This window comes from Rhineura floridana, chromosome 10 (assembly GCF_030035675.1).
Source record: "Rhineura floridana isolate rRhiFlo1 chromosome 10, rRhiFlo1.hap2, whole genome shotgun sequence".
NCBI lineage: Eukaryota > Metazoa > Chordata > Lepidosauria > Squamata > Rhineuridae > Rhineura > Rhineura floridana.
This window is the reverse complement of record NC_084489.1, coordinates 39,033,151-39,052,292: the sequence shown is the minus strand read 5'-3', so window position 1 is coordinate 39,052,292 and position 19,142 is coordinate 39,033,151. Positions and strand designations below refer to the sequence as shown.

The following is a 19,142-nucleotide window of genomic DNA, read 5'->3' as shown; positions in this document are numbered from 1 at the left end:
GCTGTGTGAACCCTCATACTGCAAATGAGGATGGAATTATTCACAGCCGGGTCTTTTAATAGCATATGGGCATCAACAAACAGAGCAGGTTTATCGGGATATATTTTCCTTTATTAAAAAAGAAAGATATTTTGAACATTGAGCCTTATAGATCTTATGGCAATCAGTTGTTTCTTTGTGATACATTGTGTTCCTGTGCTTTTGTGGAAAGTCTTACTGCAAAGTTCCAATTCAATGTGACAAGCAAGATCGGGAAACAGCATGAAATGTACGAATAACACATTATAAAATATGAGAATGATCATTATAAAAACATGTAGTGCGTGGCTCAAAGGATTACCTCTAACAGCCTTTGCTTCAGCACCATACAACAAGAGCTCTTCCACATGAGGCATTTATTGTGGAGCATTTATGTCTCATTCACTCATATTTTATTGGGGTATGTGTATGTGTGCTCCAGATGATGTTACCACCTTTGAATAATCAGGCCACACATATATTGAATGATATTATCACAAGTTACAGGCAGGCCATACCAGTAAGGTTTCAGATTACCCAAAGGCCTTCGAGAACGTATAAAAAGGATGTTTTGGCTGGTAACTTCAGACCTTCATTCTACATAAAAAGAAGGGAGAAAGGATGAACCACAAGAACTGTACAAGTGGCACAAAAAAATCCATCCCTTCCGAAACATACTGGGGAGTGAACCCCTGCAATAGAAAAACAAAAAAACATTGTAGGAAGTCTCCTCATGCAATCACCCTAAGTTTGGATCCACTTCAATAAAAGTAACAACAAAAAACTAGTTCAGTTAGACAAAAAACAAACACACACCCCAGGGAGGAGACAGCATAAAATAGGGTCAGATTAAAATAATGTAAATCCATAGCCCATGCATGAGGAACTCCCATAATTCTTGATCATTGGCCATGCTGGCTGGGGCTGATGGGAGCTGGAATCTAATATCTGGAGGGCCACATGTTCTCCACCCTTGGATTAAGTCCTTGAGATAACACTGTTATTTTCCTTTTCCATCCAACGCTTGGGGACATTGAAAAATCTCCATTCACAAAGAGTTTCAGGCAGAGATGTACATTCAGCTATAGCTAAACACAAACTTTGGGGAAAGCAGGCTGACAATGTGTTGTATCTTAATCATTTACAAGACCAAAAATTCGAGTCTTGGGGAACATGCATGGACCACACAGTGCATCTAAGTAATCAAAAGATTCAGATGTTTGAGATTTGGTAAATGGGAGTTTGACTTTACTAATAAGTGGTATTAACCTTGGCAGGCCTAGAACATTATGACATAGTAGGCTATTTTTAGCCCCCCCCCCACATTTTAGGTGATTTCCTCAAGCTGACAAAACAGGTTTTGTGAGCAGATTAGTGGTAATAGGGCAGAAATATTCTGTATGACAAGAATTTGATGCATGGTATTATGCATGCTTTTCAATGCCCTTTGTGAACTTTAATAGAAAGTAACTAGTGAAGCACAAGGGTTCAAGAGGCTTTGCTTTAGATACTGCATTAAACTCATGTTGCATCTTATTTTATTAATTTCAAATATTTATTTCTTTTGTTAAAAGATTCTACAAGACAGTGTCCTCTTTGGGCAGTTTACAAAATTAAACCCAGTTCAAAACCACAGATTTCACAGCCATAGGACAATAACCACAGACTAAAGCAATATACAGCCCAATATAAAACTAGCAGATTAAACTAATATTCTAAAATGGCAGAGATCTAAGAATCGTCTAAATTAAAAGCAGAGTGGAACAAACAGATCTTCAATACTCTTTTTTTCTAAGCTCCCAGCTGTCCTATACCTGATGTCATATATAACATCAGGTGTAGGGCAGGTAAAGACCTCGCTCAATTTAAAGGGGTTTCCAGGCTCTGCTGACCAGCAGCACCTCCAAAGTCCCTGGCAAAGAGCTTCACAAGACCTGAGGATCACCTGATTGGTCTTGCAGAGCACTTTGCAAGGGCTTTGCAAGACCAAACAATTACTGACTATCAGGTCTTGTGGAACCCTTTGCAAAGCACTCTGAACTCCGCTGATTGTTGGGTCTTTCCGAGTGCATTGCAATGGCCTTTGGAAGATTGTTGGTTATTGAAAAGACTTTTGCAAAGTGCTTTGTAAGAGCTCCATAAAACCTGACAGATCTCGAGGAGCCCTTTGAAAGGTGCTTTGCATGCTGCCACCTGACATTGTGACACCAGGTGAATGACAGATGGGTGGTCCCACCGACCTGCCAAATTTGCTTCACAGGGGGTAGAGGAGATAATGATCCGGCCCAATAGCCAGATCCAGTTCCCCACCCCTGGTCAAATTGGTCTGGGTCCACTCTGAACTGACTGGGTTTACATTCCTCTACCTTTCGGAAAATTGCATTATATTCTTCCTCCTTTTTCTCATTAGATTGCAACAGTGCAGAATGTTCCACATGATCTTTGGATTTTAGGAGCATGAACATGCTGATTTCCTCTTTCTTCCCCACACCTCCACTTTTCCCTTCAACTCTCAGTTCAGCATTCCATACAGTCTGGAGGTTCTTTGTCAGGTCTTTGGCCTGGAGCTTCCCTGCTGGTGGAGGCTGGACAGAGCTGGGTGAAGGGACACTTCTAATTCACACACACATGCCATGAATATAATCTTTTCTCCCTCTTCCATAATACTAGACCTCAGGCTGACCAAATGAAATCAATTGGCTGGAGATTCAGGATCCAGAGAAAAGCAAGGCCTTCTTCACACAACCCACAGTTAATTCATGGAACCTCCTCCACAAGATGTTGCGGCTCTCACTCGATTGGAGAGTTGGTGCCAGCCAATGGTCTGACTCAGCATAAGGAAGCTTCCTCTGCAGATATCTGTTTGGCCCCGGCCAGAAGCAAGATGCTGGACTAGATGGGGCCCTTTCGATTCTTTGCCCTGTTCCTCTATAGAAGCCTGTAAGTCTTTCAATCCCTAGTAAATACAGCTATCAATGTCTACTGGCCACAATGACTGCGTTCTCCGAATGCCAGTTGGCTGGGAACCGCAATTTGGGAGAATGCTACTTCACTCATGTCTCTTTTGCGGGCATCTGCGGATACCCGCTTGGTCACTGTGAAAATAGGATGCTGGACTATAGGCCAGGAGTGGGCAACATTTTTCAGCCTGAGGGCCACATTTCCTCATGGATAACGAGGCGCTCTTCCTCCCTCCCGCCTTTGCCATTCCCCGCCGGTTCTGTTCTACCGAGTCTCCTCGGCGCAAACGTGCCCAGTGACGGAGCCTCTGCGGCTCCTCCTCTTGCCGGCGATCACGTGGATGCAAACTCTTAGCCCATGCCCCGGGGTTGGCTCAGCGGCTGTTTTATTTATTGGGCTGTGTGGCTCCGTGCCGGGAATTTCGGGTTCCTGCTGGTTTTGTTCTCGCTGGGGAGCCCTTCGGAAAACTTGGGGGGGGGGAAAGGCGAAGAGGAGCCCCTGGGTAAGTCCCTTAACAAACCTTTGAGGCTGGTTGGCGAGCTGGCTGGCCGAGCAAAAGCGCCGGGATTCTACTTGTGGGGTTTCAGTTTCTAGGGGGATGTTGGTGTAGGTACGTAGCACGAAGCTTGTTGTATTGGATCGCTAGCCTCTGGGTGGGCTTGGGGTGCCGCCATTCCTCCACGGTCGTAACCTTCGCACACATGATTGGCACTGCCTCTGGATTGGTACTGGCTCACCATCCGCCGCCCCCCGGCACCTTGGATTATTTGAACGCATCATCTCCCCCCCTCCCTCCCTCCCTCCCTTTCACAGCGCTAGCCGGACCACCTTGAAAGGTTGTGATGGGAAGGGTCCAGCCGTTTGCCCGCCGCAAAAGACTTTCAAAAGCGCGCTTAAAAAAAGAAGCAGCTAGCTCACGTTAAGCGACCTTGTGGTTAGGCTGTTTGGTTTTAAAAGCGTTGCTTGTGCCCTGGGTGAAAAGGTGAATACAAGAGAATAATTGTTGTCCTGGGAGCGTCTTGCTGAAACGTCACTGTGATTCATCGCTGTGGATTAAGGCTCTTTAGTAAGGAGGAAAAGGCACAAGGGCCGTGTTTGTAGGTCAGTTTAAAACCCGCGACAGCTGATTGTGTGGTGAAAAGCCTTGTATTTGAAGTGGTTCGAAAATGGTATCTGTTTGGTTCTGATGTGCTGCTGGATGTACGCCATCCCTTAGATAGGGCAGGGTGGGAAACCTTTTTTTCTCTCTCCAGATTTGTTGGACTACAACTTTCATCATCCCTCCCCTTTGGCTATGCCGGCAGGGGCTGATGGGATTTGTAGTCCGACAACACCCAGAGAGCCACAGGTGCCCCACCTCTGCCTTAGGAATATAAGGAGCGGCCTTATACAGCGACAGACCATTGATCCATCTTGCTCCATAGTGTCTACATTGACTGGCTGCTGCTCTCCAGAGTTTTAAACAGGAGTCCTTTCCAGCCCTACCCAGAAACCTTGGAGATTGAACACTGGACTTTCTGGATACAAAGCACAGAGCTATGGTCCTTAATGCTGCAGCAATGGTTCTCTTCCTCCAATAAAATTTATTATGATAAAACACAGAGAAATACAATATAACAACAATAGTAAAAAAGAGATCAATAGAAAGTAATCGCATTGATACCTAATTGATTTTCAACCCTAACACAAAATATAAAAATGGATTATTTGGAGCAACAACAAAGTAAGAGCCAAACCATACATGTTAAAACAAATGAAGAACATTCAAGATTTAATATGCATTTAAACCTACAAGGAGATGGAACACCCTTTTCCTAAGAGTCTATATAGTAGCAACAGGTTGAAAGAAAAGAGCTGGGGATATTGGATTCTGTGCGCCTTGAACCTTAAATTTATGCATAATCAGTACATTATCTATACTAGTGTTCTTCAACCTTGGGTCCCCAGATGACGTCAGCTCCCATCATCTATGGCCATTGGCTAAGCTGTCTGAGGATGATGGAAGTTATAGTCCAACAACATCTGGAGACCCAAGCCTTGCACCTCCAGTTTTTCACAATACGGAGAAAAGGGCTCTGGGCAGACTTAAAACTCTGTACTGTGTACGTACGTGGAGGCAGGGCTGGTGGTGGAGGAGCAGGAGTGCAGTGGCTGTTCCTTCCCCTGATCTTCATCTGTTCAGTTGAATTTCTCAATTCAGTCTGCATATGTACAAGTGTGTGCTTTGTGTAGGGACAGTCTTTCTGTAGGGACGTTCAGATGAACCCCCTCACAGGATAAAATAATGTGTGAGAAGGGCACAAAGGCGAGCCTTGCCCCTGCCACTATGTCTGGTGGCCCACATGTGAGAATAGAAGGGGCCCTATGCACATACCAGAATCCACCCACATGTGGAGGAGGTATCTGCATGTACATTACTAGGCACACAGGACCCCTCCCCATATGCAGTGATTGACAGCATGCATGGCTGGTGAACATGTGAGCTGGGGGGGGCATGGGCACTCGGTACTGCCTGACTGCCCCTCACCCCTTTGTGTGGGAACTCTGGAAAAGTCATTCTTGCAATCTCACAACAAGATCCTTATGAGTGTAAATTGGGCCATAGTGCAGAGCTCAGTGACAGAGCATCTGCTTTGCATACAGAAGATCCCAGGTTCAATCCGTGGCATCTCCAGGTAAGGTTGCCTCAAATCCTGGAGAGCCACTGCCAGTCAGTGTAGACAATACTGAGCTAGATGGACCAATGGTCTGACTCTGTATAAGGCAGTTTCCTATGTTCCTGTGCATGTGTGTGGGCTCAGGTCAAATGATGAATGCATGTAGGTGCCCTCTATAACTATTTACTATAGTGATGACAGTATGAACTGTGCTTAGTTGACTTCTGCTTATTGGCCAAACACACAGTTTGGCAGCTAGTAATAAGCTAAACTGAAGTTCTCTATATGGATATAAAGGGTTGTCCAAAGGTAAAAGGTTAAGCAAAAAACTTCAGCATCTGGTGCAACTGGGCAATGTAAAATAAGACTGCAAACTTGCAACAATGAGCACTCCTAGAGTCCTAGCACAGCTGATGAAACAGAACCTAGGTGACTAATCCTTTCCACCAGTGGGAAGTATGGTGCCTGTGAATTAAGTGCAATTTAGATGGCATTGCATACCAGCAACTAATACATGTGTATTGTATTTCCTGTAGTTTAGAACAAAGTTTTGACTGATCATCTTTCAACAGTTCCTCGACTAAATACAATCAGCAAGTTTGTGTGTACAAAGTAAGTCTGCATTACCCTGGGTAAGTACTAATTGATAAAATTGAGATACTATTCATTTTGATGTTACCGGGGTAAAATTAGCTTTTTATATATATTTTTTTCAAATTGTGCTGAGATCATTGTATGCATAGCTGCCACAGTAAATAATAAAGTTGTAGAGACAATAATCCTGGGAAAAACAGAAGGGAGTAGAAAAAGAGGAAGGCCAAACAAGAGATGGATTGATTCCATAAAGGAAGCCACAGACCGGAATTTACAAGATCTAAACTGGGTGGTTCATTACAGATGCTCTTGGAGGTCACTGATTCATAGGATTGTCATAAGCCGTAATCGACTTGAAGGCACATAACAACAACAGGTATTTATGTTATTTATGCTGTGTTTGAGTTGGTAGGACTAGATCAGAGAACAGACCAGGAATGGGAAACCTTAGACCCTCCAGATGTTCCTGGACTACGATTCCCATTGTCGTTGACCATTGACAGTACTGGCTGGGGCCGATGGGAGCTATAGTCCAACAACATCTGGAGGGTCATAGATTCCCCAGCCCTGGCACAGGCAATGCCACCATGATCAGTAAGCAGGCTGGAAGCGTTGTTTGTTTAGCTGTTCTTCAAAAATTCTCAAGCTGCTCCCAGTCAATGTTTCAGGAAAACGCTCGTTGTGTGCTATAGGAGAAAATCAAGGTGCCAAACTTCATTTCCAAGTACCCCAAATTTCTAATGCTATCCTCAGTGCTTGTTACTCTATGGAGGCAGTTCATCTGTCCTCGTTAGCTAGGCAAACAAATAATCCAAAAGAATGTGTCCTATTGCCTCTTGCTCAATTTTGTACCCATTGACACTGTTTAAGAGGAGTTGTGCTAACTTGATAATGCTCATAGCTGCACTTTTTCTGATTCTGTACAAGTCAAATAGCTAAGCAGGATCGACACTTAGTTAACTGTAAGCAATACCTGGAACAAAAAACAAAAGTCGTGGGGGATAGTCATATGGGCAGTGGCTGTATGGGGAGCCTAAGATTAGAGAGTTTTGCATCCAGAGTTAGAATTTTTGTTCTATCTTAATAATAAACGGAATATAACTTAATTAATTTAGGTCGGCCTAATTAGGAGTAATAAAGAATGAACTCCTTCTATGTCTGCCTATCAATGTCTGTGATCACATTCATGTGTAACAACACCAACCATGGTTTGGTGTTACATGCACAAGCAGAGCCTTGGAGATCTTCAGGCTCATGTGCTTCCTTTTCCGTCTCCCCCACCCTTCCCCCCTCACATGCTGGGATTTCTAAACTAGCTTCCTCTTATTGCCAAACCAGGCTATCACGGTCCTGGTACAGTCGCAGTTGGTGCACCAGCTGAAGCTGGCAGAAAGCACTTGTGGCCATAGAGCTCACTTGAATCTCTAGTGACACAGATGGATCAAGGAGTATCCCCAAACTGCGTACCTGCTCCTTCAGAGGAAGTGCAACAGCAATTGACATATCTCCCAGATATGGGAACCACCCATCCACAAAGCCTCCATCTTTCAAAAATTCAAGCTCAGTTTATTGATCCTCATTCAGTCCACCACTGCATCCAGCACCAGTCCAGGGCTTGCACAGCCTCTCCTGATTCAGATGTAATGGAGAAATATGACTGGATATCATCAGCGGACTGATGGCACCTTGCTTCAAAGCTCCTGATGACTGCTCCCAAAGGCTATCATGTAGATGTTGAAAAGTATTGGGGATAAAAAAGTACTCTGTGGCACTCCATAGTGTAAACACCAGAGGGCTAAGGAGTACTCTTCCTATACTATACTATACTCTCTGGATACGACCCTGTAGGTATGAACAGAGCCACCACAGCACAGTGCCACCAATGCCCATCCCACAGAGCCAATCCAGAAGGATACCATGGTCAATGATATTGAAAGCCTCTGAGAGATTGAGCTGGAGGATCAGGATTGCACTCCCCCTGTCCTTCTCTCTGTAAAGGTCATCCAATAGCAACCAAGGCTGATTCAGTCCCAAACCCATGCCTGAACCAAGACTGAAATGGATCAAGATGATCAGTGTCATCCAGGAATGTCTGCAGCTGTTCCACCACAACCCTTTTAATCACCTTTCCCAGGATGGGAATATTTTTAGTGTTTCATTATGGCTTTAAGTCACTTTGGGTCGCATTGGTAAGGAAAGCAATTAATTATTACAATCAACAATAATAATAAATGTAGATTCCCTTCCTCTATAAATATGGACATATGCATTTTATTGTAATCCTCTATGAATCTGTAGAAAAGTTAGAAAGAATGAATTTGCATGTGTAATAGCAGCTGTCAACATCATATACAACCTCTTTATTATGATCGCAGTGAAATCCATAAATGAATGTTGAAATCTATTATTTACTAGTGTGAAGCTGTTGCTCTATTATTACCTACCTTAAGCAGAGAAAAAAGTAAGACAAAACTTTTATTTCAGCTAGTTGTGAATCTGCAGGAAAGTCTGACAGCAGGAAAGGGTTAACTTAAAGCCCACTTTCAGACTTGTTTGTTCAGAGGGGAATTCCACTTGCTCAGGGAAGCTTTCAATGTCATTTTCTTTGTAGTAAGCATGCAGTTGCTTGCAACCTTAGCCAGACAGCAGTGCCACACCGTTCTGCCTGTGTGTGTGAGAAAGCGGTACAACAGAGATGGGAAACCTGTGGCCTTCCAAATGTCTAGTACCCTTCCATATTCGCTTGTATATTACTCCTTTAGCAACCCATTACATCTTGAATTTTACCTTTCATGCATGATCCCACAGATTCTCATGGCTCTTTATCACACATCACATCTGGTAGGTCAGCACCTACCTAAATCATTGCTTGGAGTCAGAAGTATACAAGAGCTGAGGTGACCTGAGCACAGTAGAGTGACTGCTGATAAAAAGATGACATGATCTCAGGTGAAGAGAGATTTTTTTTGCTTCTGCTGTGCATTAAGTAGCTATTACTTCCTCTTTCCCTTGGGGCTCCGTCACAGGGAATATTTTGCAAGTGGCAACACAGCAGTAGGGATTGCTTTTGCCTTCTACAGTCTAACATGGATGTAGTTGCTGAAAGGCAACAGTGGAAGCAGTGTGATCAAGGAACGTCTGGGTCTCATGGTAGAGACCTGAACTCAGTTATGGGATTTTGGCAACATAACTGCCATGCTTGAATCAGGAGAGCCTTTAATTAATACACAAGTCCCACCCCTGACTCCTCCCTCTTTTAGCCAAATGCTGTTTCCCCTGTAGACCTAAAAACAGTAGCTAAGGCCAGTTCCCCTCTGAGCTTTACCTTTTCAAGCACTGAACATAGATGGATCAGATTAGACATCCTGGGTAAACAAATTCGTGCAGACCTGGAGACCAGACTGCCCTCCTTGGCTAGGCACATAGTCAAAGAGAGACTTGGGGGGGAGCCACTTGGGCTGGCTATGGAAATTGAATAGAGGTAAGAGGGCAAATCATGACCCCATCCTGTAGCCTTATATAACACTTGCTAAGGAGGCCATCACAAAAAGAATAACTGCTCCAGTCCCAGCAATTTGAGTATTAACTGTGTAGTATTTCAGCCTTCAGTTCTAACCCACACTGTACTATTGCATTGAATTGCTCTTTGCTTGCGACACTTCAGATTATTATTATTTTAGTTAGCATTACGTGTAACTGATTCAGTTGGTAGGGTGAGAATACAGATCAGAGGTCAAATCCCTGCTTTGATCGAGGCATTGGTGGCTCGGCAGGGGGGCAGGGGCGGAGGCAGTGGCGTTCTCATGGCAGTAGTGGTACTGCACCTGTTGAAGCAGGACAATGTGGTGGCATGGTTGGGGGAGCTCTGGGTTTGTGGCGGTGGCTCAGCAGCTGCATGCACCCCTACAGGGCCACCATCACCAACCCAGAGTGCCCCCACCTTGACGATGCCTTGGTCCACCTCATCCCTCTCCTGACAATTTCAATGTCGCTTGCACTACACTGGGAAGACACCACTGCTTTCCCCACGGCACCATTTGCATCTGGGTTTACTGAGAGTTTTTCCTGTACAAACTTGGCATTTCAGTGCAATATCCCCGTATGGTCCAGTCCAGACCATGCTGCTCTTTGCAACTTTTTTTCTGGTGCAGACACAGCAAAGAAAACCACAGCCAGCAAGAAAATGACTACCACTTAAACATAGGAAGCTGCCTTATACTGAGCCAGGTCATTGATCCATCTAGCTCAGTATTGCATACATGACTGGAAGTGGCTCTCTAGGATTTCAGGCAAGGGTCTCTCTCAGCCCTGCTTGGAGATGCTGGGGATTGAACCTGGGGCCTTCTACACACAAAGCAGGTGCTCTGCCACTGAATTATAGCCCTTTCTGTCACTTAGCTGACCTCAGAATCAGTAGGAGAGGAAAGGGGTATCCATACTGCTTTTCAAATAATCATTATTTTATAAATAGCACTGGGGAAGCATATTATGGGAACATATAACACCACTGGACCTGAAAAAAATGGACAAATAATCATTTCACTGTTTCATGCATTACACAACTGGTTTGTTATGGAGCAGTGATGGGGCGCCTGTGGCCTCCAGATGTTGTTGGATTCCAGATCCCATCAGCCAGTGATCAGGGATGATGGCAATTGTAGTCCAACATCATCTGGCCTATATCATCCCCAACTTTGTTGTAGAGTGCCCACTCAATTAGGAGATGTAGCCAGTTGTAGCTCTGTGACAAACAAATCTCAAACATATATGTGTTTGCAAATGGGTATCTGTCACACTCAAACTTTTACCTTTTTCTTAGGTGTACACCTTAAAAATGTAATGCGTAAAGTAACTCTGGCAATTTCCAGTAGGTCCTTGTGATCCTTGCATGCAGCCATGTTCCTCATGGAAGATGCAGTGGCAATGAATGGACTGAAGAGCTGCATTTTCATAGGGACAAAATGCAGTGCATCTTGTGGTTGCAAAATATAATGTTTCTGCATTAGAAGTACATCTGGGAGGAAACATACCTGGAGTGGGCACGATAAATAGGATAGCAACTGGATTTTAAAAATTATGTCTGCCAATATAAAACGGATGGTGTCAAAAGTTTGATTTTGCGTGATCTGAGTATTCTGTTTCAGTTTGTTAATCAGGGAATATACTGGCAATCTTAATTGTTTTATGTTCTACTTCTCGGGCTATGAAAATTCATGGAGGATAAGGCTATTAATAATTGCTAGCAATGATGTCTGTGCTGTGTCTCCATAATCAGAGGCAGTATGCTTCTGAATACCAGTTGCTGGAAACTGCAGGAGGAGAGTGCTTTTGCACTCAGTTCTTGCTTGTGGGCTTTTATGGCATCTGGTTGGCCACTGTGAGAACAGAAAGCTGGACTAGATGGGTCACTGGTCTGATCCAGCAGGCTTTTCTTATGTTCTTATGACACTTTTACTGGTGCAGAGCAGGCCCCCCTACATTTTTTCCATATTTTTTTCATTAGATTAAAGTAGCCTTCCCCCAACTTGGCACCCTCCAAATGTTTCAAACTCTAATTCCCATGAGCCCCAACCAACATGGCCAGAAGTCAGGGATTATGGGAGCTGTAGTCCAATGATATTTGGAGGGCACCAGACTGGAGAAGGCTGGTTTACCAGCCGTTTCCAACCTTGGGTCCTCAGATGTTGGTGGACTACAATTCCCATCCTTCCTGACCATCTCCATGCTGGTTGGGGCTGTTGGGAATTGTAGTCCAACAACATCTGAGGACTCAAGGTTGGGAAAGGCTGGCTGAGATTATTGTCAGTGAATTGTGTTGCAGTGGGACCTAGATCTGGGAGATCTGCATTTATGTTACACCTGTGCTATAGGCACAGGGTGAAGACCTGAACAAATAATTATGTCTTGACCTCAGGACTCCCTTCTATAAATTAGGAGATAAGGTTGTTTGTAAAGCAGGGGTGGGAAATGTATGACCCTCCAGATGTTGTTGGATTCCATCTCCCACCAGCTTCAGCCAGCCTAGCCTAGCCGATGGTCAGGGATGATGGGAGTTGTAGTCCAGCAATACCTGGAGGGCCAGAGGTTCCCCATCCTTTCTAAGGGATAGCCACATGCCTGTTGTAAGGGGAAACATAAAAAAAACTATATGGCTCTTAGTTGAAAATGCTATAGGAAGAAATTAGAATCAGTAGCTGCAGTTGTGGAGTTCTTCCCTAGTGTGGAGCATTATGAATCAGTTCTGATGAGCTGCCTGGCTTGTGCTAAAAACCCTGCTGGTCAAAATAGTCTACTCACATGAGCAGTGGTATGTGGGGAATGAGGGGAAAAAACTCGCAAGTTAGTAGCTCCCAATCTATGAAATGAAGAATCATAATGTTGCAACTTTTCACAAGTTCCCAACTCCTATGTTAAGCTGCTCATCTGAGTAGACTGCTCAGGCAGGCAGGATCCCGCTTTCCCTTTAAGTTTGTCAGTGGTATATCATCTGAATTCATTCATTTGAGGTTGCCCCTATGCTCACTTGCATACACGCTAACCTAGCTCCTGCTGCAGTTAGGCCAGTTTTCATAAATCAGTATAATTTTCCTTTCTGTTCAATAGCCAGATTATGTTGTCTTGTCTCTAATAATTTGCTTTGTCCTGACTTGCTGGGGACCAACAAAAACTAAGGCACAATCACTACCCTGCCATTGTATAGACCATGTAAACAAGAAGAGCCTACTGGATCAGGCCAATGGCCCATCTAGACCAGCATCCTATTCTCATAGTGGTCAACCAGATACCTATGGGAATAAACTGCAATAGTAAAATGAAAATGTGAGGTGTGTGCATTCTGTGGTGGTTTTCCATATAGATCTATTAGCCAATGCAAGTAACAAGAATTTCTGTCCATGGGATTTGATGTTTCTGGTAGGAAAAAAAATCCTTCCTCCCATATTTTCATACTTAATTTGAAACAAAGGAAGCAATGCACTGGAGTTGTGTCTAATGTTAGTCGCACTCAGAGTAGGCCCGCTGAAATGAATGCATATGAATAACTTAGGCCTGTTAATTTCAGTGGTCTACTGCTCTGAGAAGAGCTTAGTTGGATCCAGCTCATTCTACTTTGTAAGAAAGAATGCCATTTACTTGAAAGCTGATAAACTTTGAGGGGGAAAAAGACATTGTGAGGCTATTCTGTGTGATTCAAGTAAACTTCTCTGTTTTCTTTTCCAACTTCTTTCGCCTCAGGGTCCTAACTGGGTAGTCAATTATTTTGCATAAGCACAATTTCTGACTAGGTAACTATGAAATGAATGTGTAAGCGCCAATTGTGTGTGTGCCACGTGAATGCATGATATTGAATCATCATTTTTGTAGTATCTCGGCACTGAGGTAGATGCATCATATTTATTTATTTATTATTTGATTTATATCCCGCCCTTCGTCCCAGCAGGAGCCCAGGGCGGCAAACAAAGAAATATTGAGAAATGGAAGGGACATTCATCCAAAATATGTTTTTTTATTATGCCAAAGGTTCCAAAACAATATCCCTAAGTGTTGTAAGAGTTGTTTGCCTTCAAAGGCTTTTAGTAAACTTCTTTAGTCCTCACTACCAGCATGATGTAGGATACATTTTGCCTTTCAGCATTTGGCAAGCAAGAGGTTCAGCCTGTGCCTGCCCAAAAAGCACAGGGAGGAAGCACACGTGTTCAGGAAACATGTTATCAAGAATTGCACTGGCACATTGAGGAACCAGCAGGAGCACACTAAAATGTACATATTATTTATAATAATTATTTATAATAATTATTAACATATTACAATGACATTCTAATTAATTATTAAATTATTTGTGACACCACAGTCCTGTGGTTTTGGCTTGGCTGAGAGGTAATGACTGGCCCAGTGAAGTTCATGGCTGTATGGAAATTTGAACCTGGGTCTTTCCAGTCCTACCCCATTACTCTAACCACCAAGGGTTGCCTTAGATGGGTACCAAAGAATTGGAGAAAGTGGGCATTTGTTGTAAAAGCAAGTGTTCTTTTGGGGACATATTGTTAACAGATTTTGCTACATGCTCAGAAGCATAAGGATCATTACGTTTCCACCTCTATACTCTAAGATTTTAAAAAATAAAATACCAGTATTAATTTCAATGCCTTAACAGAATCTTACGTTTTATAGGTAATAAATAAATATCTCTGAGTGGGAATTTGAACATAGGTTTTCCTGGTTCTCATCAAGCTCTATATCACACTGGTTTTCATTATAAGGGAATTTTCGCAAACCTATCCAAAGAGTGGGTTGATTTTGGAGGTTGAATGATAGAAAGCTATTGCCATGTCACCTCCATTTTGTCCTCAACACTTCCATTTTCCACACTTGGAATATCTAAAAAAATATAATTGTAGAGCTGGAAAGGGTGCAGAAGAGAGCAACCAAAATGATAAAGGAATTGGAGGAACTCCTCTCTGAGGAAAGGTTGCAATGTTTGGAACTTTTTAGTTTAGGAAAAAATGCGAGTAAGGGTATGTGTGGGGTAATAATAACAGAGGTGTGTACAATTATGCATGATGTGGAGAAAAGTGGATAGAGATAAGTTTTTCTCCCTCTCTCATAATACCAGAACCCAGGTTCATCCAATGCAGCTTAATGTTGGAAGATGCATGACAGACAAAAGAAAGTATTTCTTCACACAGCATTTAATTATTAGTTAAGCTATGATACTTGCTACCACAAGATGTAACGGTAACTGCCAACTTGCATGACTTTAAAAGAGGATTAGACCAGTTCAGGGAAGATAAGGCTATGAATGGCTACTAATCATGATGGCTTAATACCATCTCTAGTATGGGAGGCAGTTGCTATAGATCATGAGTGGTAGAGAGTTCCCTGGGAAGAGGGACTGACTGTTAAACCGCTTTGGGAGTTGTAGCTCTGTGAGGAGAATAAGAGTCTCCTAACAACTCTCAGCACCCTTCACAAACTACTCTTTCCAGGATTTTGTGGGGGAAGTCATGACTGTTTAAAGTGGAATAATAGTGGAATAAATGTATGGTGTGAATGTGGCCTATATAACTCTGTGTCTGCTATCTTTTGACAGTAGTTCATCTCTCATGCGTACTTTTCACTAGCTGTGCTGGACCAATGGGAAGGCCACAAACAATAAAATTAACACCCTTTTCATTTACTGCTCTAAGCCATTTCTTGGCACAACACCTGTGATTTTATTTTAAATGCCTGTTTGCATATGCTATTCTAAGCTGCTTCATTAACTCCAGCCTAGCAAAATGACTAGAGCATGTTGAATCCCTTCAGAGCTAGTTGCTAAGTAAACATACATTAAGCCTGCATTTGCAAAGAACATAATAGAATGTAATAGGAGGCTCACGCAGAAAGGTTCTGCCGTGTCCAAACTGCCATGTAACTTGAGAAACAGCAGGTCAGTATTTACAGTGGCATATTCTCAGGCCCATTGAATATTGAAAGGAAGCCCCCATTAATGTTGCAACACCTTGGAAAGTTTTTTCATTTGATGGTACTTTGCCTGGGTGCACTCTGAACTTTCTGATTTGAAGCTTTGGGTGGGGGAAGAATACTGTGGAAGGAAATACACTTTCCTGTGTTTTCTTAATAGTGTGAGTTATTTTGGAAGTGCCCAAGCACTACATAAAAGTTTCTTTCATCATGAAATAATAAAAGAAAAAGAAATGAATGGATTGAGATACTAAGTATGTGCTATGCCTTAAGGAGTGGTGCATCTCAATGGTTTTTGGTCTCTGCTCTTGTCTTGATGTGGGTTGCTCTGTAAGACAACTAATTTGTAGCGTTGGTTCAGGTTGATGCATGGAATATCCTGCCTTAGGATAGAAGAGAGTTTAGTCTGGATGTCCTGCCTTAGGATAGAAGAGAGTTTAGTCTGGATGATTATTTGTTTCCTTTCAGACCTAAAAGCTGTGGTTTTGATTGATTTCCCTTCTGCCTCCCCAGCCAGTTCTTCTGATTGCCACAAGAGTTGCATTGCAGAAGAACTTTCTTTGAGAGGTCTTCTCCAGAGTGAGAACAGTTAGGACCATTTCTATTGATTTGAGTATCTGTGTGTTTGTTTCATTTTGTCTCTTTGTTTTCATTCTTTGTCCATCTGTGGTACAGTAGCTTTTGTTCATAGAGTGCTCTGCATGTGCAGGTTCCCTGTGGAATTTAGAGCTCTGACGGTGAGAAGTTTCTAAATTGTGTGGACAGCCTGCATGTGTGCAGCAGTCTCCCTGCTGCACAGCTTTGACCTCCAAGGCATGGGTGGTGGTGGGGCCAGACAGCGGTGATGTGGCAGAGGAGATGGGGCCAGCTAGTGAGCCCCTGCTCTCCCCTCACATGAGGCTTTGCATGTCTCCAGGGGAGTTGTTTAAGGGTGGCACAGTTTCATCTGAGCCGGAGGAACCCATGTAGCCCCTGTTTGTGTTGTCTAATGTGTCTGGCTACAGATGAGCATACTAGCGCTACTCCCTTTGTCATTCCTGGCACCTTCTTCTCAGATAGGAAAATCAGGATTCTAATATGTAGGGAGCCTCCATGGGTGCAGGAAACTCCCTGCTTCAGACAGTTGGCCTTCAACTTGTGCGACTAGAATAACAGTGGTGGGTGCAGAGCTAGCATTCTCATCCCCATGGCCCAACCTTTGCATGGTTTCTTAACACTGGACAATCTACAAATAAATATTGCACTGACATGGAAAGAGTTGGTACTTCCTTACAGGAAGCCAGAGGTCTCCCATTCGTGATCCACATGAAGAACAAACTAGATGCCATAACTAACCCATTTTTGAAAAATAACTTAACAATTTTGAAAAACTGGCACTCAAAATTAACCCCCCAATTTCACCTTTGATCCCTGTTCTCAACCATCCCGTTTTACGAAAGGAATAAATTCCAGCAGTTCAAAGATTGGGAAAGGCAGATCTCTACCGCATTAGAGACTTTTATATAGGTAGACAACCTAAAACACCTGACCAACTAGCATCCCAGCTCAAGGAAATTAAAACATCCTGGTTTCAACTTCACCAAATTAACCGTTTCATGTGTATTTAATGAAATCAACAAGACTACCAATCAACCCCTTCACCTTGACCCATCATTGGCTTTGCTACTTGTCTTTGATGAAGTCAATAATAAAGTTATACACAAAACCCTGACAAGCTTTCTTCTTATAGCAGCATGACTGGTGATAGCTGCTTCCTGGAAAACACTTGATCCACACATGATCCATAAATGGTATCAGGAAATATGGAAATTAGCACTTATGGAAAAACTAACACAGAGTTTAAAAGCAATGAGACAAGGAACAGAAACAGATATGTTCTGTGAATAATGGTACAGCTTTATTGTATTTTTTAGTCAAAGTGATGGGGCTTGCAAGCCTCCAGCCTTGCACGGTCAGATATGGCAATCCACATTGGGATAATCTCTGAAAAATAATACAGGACAACTAATTTAATTCATACTTACTTCCCTAGAGCATTATATGTATAACTACTCTTATAGATAACTGAGCTATTTTCTCTCAATGTTGTATAAATTATATCTGTTTTGTATTCTGTTCTACCCCAAACCAATAAAAACATTATTAAAAAAAAAACACTGGATATGAAGGCCAGAAGAAAAGTAAAGTGTACATCTGAGCAAGATTCTTGTGGTATGCAAAGCTCTTTCCACTTCGTCAAGGGAAAGCTATGCAGATCACATCAGACAACATTACTATCAAGCATTCCATTAGCACATCAGTGGACATAGGCTGGATCCTGCGCTTTGTGCACCTTCTCAGTGGTCTTGGTGCCTACAACATAAATAGCAGGTCAAAACAATTCTCATCCAGACATGCTATGCTGAGATGGCTTATGAATGGTCTTTGGCTGTGTGTGTATGTGTTTGTGTGTGTGTTTACATTTTGACCCCATTTTCAGCCTTTGGAGTCAACCTTCTATTGGCCCATTTTGCACCACATTAACTCACTTCTTAAATTATCTTCCTTAAAATGAGTTAATTCAATTTGTTACTATACATTGGAGAAGTGGCTTCTTGGAAATGTTCTCATTGGTGGTCACGGACCGTGGGAGAAACAGCTGTCTAAAAGATGCTTCTTAACAGCATAGCATTAACAGTAGCATGGAATGGTGCTTGGGCTGTCGTTTGGCTCTAGAAATACTAAAAAGTGGCCAAGCTTTATGATGCCATCTGTTGTTATTTGATCTTAAGGTGTGCAGCACACATCCTCCTCTCTCAGCCCTACCTGGAGATGATTAATGGTGACTATCAATGTGCTGAGGGTAACAAAAACATCAAGGATTGAGGGATAGACAGGAGGAACAGGAACATAGGAAGCCACCTTATACCGAGTCAGACCATTAGTCTACCTAGATCAGTATTGTCTCCACTGACTTGGCAGCTTCTCTCCAGGGTTTCAGACAGGAGTCTCTCTCAGCCCTACCTGGAGATGCCAGGGATTGAGCCTGGGACTTTCTGCATGCAAAACTGATCCACTACCACTGAGCTACGCCCCTTGCCCAGGGAAGGGAGAGTCATGTGTCACTTTCCAAACCCCAAAGCTGCTCTTCACAGCTACCACCTAGCAATGTGTACATTTTGGTTCTCTGTCCAATAAAGGAATTTGCTTTAAATTGAGAAATATATTAGCAAAGAGGGTTTTATGATGTCACGGTTCCTCTGATTGGTACAAAAGGTGAGAAGACATCTAAATGCTCTTCTAAATGTTCTGAAGGATGCATTCTCTGTGGGAAACCTGTTATAAACCTCAGGTAGGGTCTGAGACAATTTTCTTTGTAATTTTATCCAGATAATAGATTGTAACTTTGGACAAAAATATCACATTCAAAATAGTCCCCCTCTTTTTTTTTTTATAGTTTATCCACCTTCA

General features: G+C 42.9%; 1 protein-coding gene across 3 annotated transcripts in view; it reads left to right on the top strand.

Annotated features, from left to right (window-relative positions):
- The first annotated feature begins 2,880 nt into the window (after positions 1 to 2,880).
- SNX10 (sorting nexin 10) overlaps positions 2,881 to 19,142 on the top strand; it is a 50,656-nt gene continuing 34,394 nt past the window's right edge. The window contains exons 1-2 of one of the 3 annotated variants that reach the window (XM_061586947.1): positions 2,881 to 2,958; positions 6,173 to 6,268. The gene's annotated coding sequence lies outside the window, so the exon portion shown is untranslated. Of the gene's footprint in view, positions 2,959 to 3,305; positions 3,482 to 6,172; positions 6,269 to 19,142 lie in introns of those variants that run through there. The other 2 variants (XM_061586948.1, XM_061586946.1) reach the window with 2 other exon arrangements.